General features: G+C 38.1%; 1 pseudogene; it reads left to right on the top strand.

Annotated features, from left to right (window-relative positions):
- Nucleotides 1-1,388: 1,388 nt before the first annotated feature.
- Nucleotides 1,389-2,011, top strand: LOC144234625 (synaptosomal-associated protein 23 pseudogene; annotated as a pseudogene).
- Nucleotides 2,012-2,481: the final 470 nt, after the last annotated feature.

The raw sequence follows: 2,481 nt of genomic DNA, 5'->3' as shown, positions 1-2,481 counted from the left end.
TTCTACTCTCCTAATGTAAATCTCCCCAATAGCCTTTGATTTACTATAAGGTTGAATAGATTTTAAACATGTTAACCTTCTTGGACATATAGCCTACTCTCATTTCCCTACTTTCCTGAATTCCAGCAGACAGAACGTCTCTATGCTTCTTGAATACATTGAGACTCTCCCAAGTTTAGTCTTGGATTAATTGTTTGCTTTGTCTGGAATGGTTTGCTTCCTGATGTTCCCTTGGTTGATTTTTGTATGTTGTTCAGACCTTTACTCAAACATCTATTTCCTAACTGTCCAATATAAATTACTCTCACCACCAATTCATTCTCAATCACTTCATTCTGCTTTATGTTTTTGGCATACATTATAGTCTACCATTATATTATCACCTTTATGTATCTATACACTTATTAATTTTGTGCACCCACATATAAGAATGTAAACCAGATTAAAGAACAAAACCTGTTTTATTCACAGCTGTATCCTTCACATTAAGTAAACAGTGCCTGACAATTGATTAGCACTCATTAAATAAGGCACAGATGAATGTAAATACTCTGGAGAAAGGGGAGAGAGAATAATCACTTTCTTTCAACTAACTTTTCCACAATGCTAGAAATAAATATCCTAGCAACTGTAATTAACTTTAATCTTGTTACTTCTTGGTATGAATATATTTTCCACTCCAGATGCATTTTGGAAAATATCTGGAGAAAGACTATTACTGGCCTCACTTTGATCACATACCAGTGTCTGGATGAATTATTAAAAATGATAAATTTAGTATACTTTACTAGAAACTGCTGATGCCAGCTATCAGGTTACTTCTCCCTCTGAGCATTTCCTGGATTTCACAAGGCCCTGGATTTGAGTGAGCTCTTGTGTGTGGAACAGGTGTGGAAGTGATGTGTATTAGCAGAGGTGGGTAAGTGAGGAGTGTTTATCTAGTTCTCGTTCCTCTGCTGACAGACAGACAGAGGATGCAACACCTAGAAGGCTTAGAGCTCATAGAGTATAGTGGAGTCAGCTAATAGAAAGAAGTTGGACACTAGAACAATTGCATGAAAGTGACCCATTGATCTCTAATCAACTGTATCTTCAGTTACAAAACATACTTGTATTGTGATAATCTGCTGAAACTCCAGTATCGTTTGTTATAATATTTAGCTTACCCAAACAATATGTATTCCTCCATTCTCCAATTTTCTGATGAATGTCTAAGGCTTTTTTGCCCTTCCACAATGTGAGGATGTAGTTAGAAGGTACCAACTTTGAACCAGGAGGAAACTCCTCATGAGATAATGATCAATGCTGGCACCTTGATTTCAGACTTCCAGCCTCCACGCTAATATCCAGATTTCAGTTTCTGTGCCTATCAAGAGTTTTAATACATCATGAATCATCTGCCATCAGAAGAAATTCAGCTGAGGGCTCACCACGTTACTGATGAGTCTCTGGAAAAATAGAAGGAGAACCCTGGGTTTAACCATTGAATCTCAGGATGCAGGAGTAAAGTTAAAACTATAGTGGTTGAATCAGGGGCATGACTAAGCCATACAGAAGAACACATGGACCAAATAGAGATATGAGACAGGCAGAGAAAACTAGCAGAATTCAACAAGCTCTGCGGCCTTTGTGTCTGCCCATGAAATAAGATGAAGAACTTTGAGGCTGGTAAGGCTCATAAAGCAACATAGGGAGGTGGCAGTATCAAAGCAGCCAGGCCACGTGATAAGTGATCAGCCCCAGCAAGCAACCACAGACAGGAGTCATTGATGGCAGATAGATACATTAAATATTTAGCTAGTGATGTCGGAGAAGATGAAATGGAAGAGAACAAGAGAACCTGACTCAAGTGGGAAGTACCCTAGGCAATTAAAAAAAAAAAGGCCCTGGACATGGGCAATGATATTGAGGCTCAAAATCCACAAATAGACACATTCCAGAAAAGACTGATACAAACAAAAATCATATTAACATTGCCAGAGTCAGAACAAAGAAACGAATTGACGACTAAAGCTACTACTACACTTCTCTACCACTTATTCACTCTTCTCCCTCCCCCTTCTCCACCTTCAAGTCATTACCTTTTCAGAATTTGGGATTTTGTTCCACACTCTTCTAATTGTAAGACAATATGGAAGAAGGGCTAGGAGTATGTTTTTATGTTCTCTGTTTCCCTGGAGGGTAGACTACTGCTCAACCTTTCTTCCAGTATTTTCTTTTTCAGTTCTTACTCTTAGATTGGTTTTCATACATCATATATAGTGTTGTTTTTCATTCTCTTTATTTTATTAGACTCTTTTGACTTCAAGATTTGGAAATACTACCAAAGACAGCCATAAAAAAGGAAGCGGGGGTGGGCATGTGGTGTCACAGTAGAGGAGGAAATAAGAGGTTGGACCCAAGTAAAACCCAGAAGCCACAAAGCAAAAGTTGCTTAGCCACAGTAGATTTCTAATTGAGTTTTGTTTTTAATTTCAGTGA

Source organism: Crocuta crocuta, unplaced genomic scaffold (genome assembly GCF_008692635.1).
Source record: "Crocuta crocuta isolate KB4526 unplaced genomic scaffold, BGI_CrCroc_1.0 scaffold115, whole genome shotgun sequence".
Lineage (NCBI taxonomy): Eukaryota > Metazoa > Chordata > Mammalia > Carnivora > Hyaenidae > Crocuta > Crocuta crocuta.
This window is presented reverse-complemented; position numbering and strand designations above follow the sequence as displayed.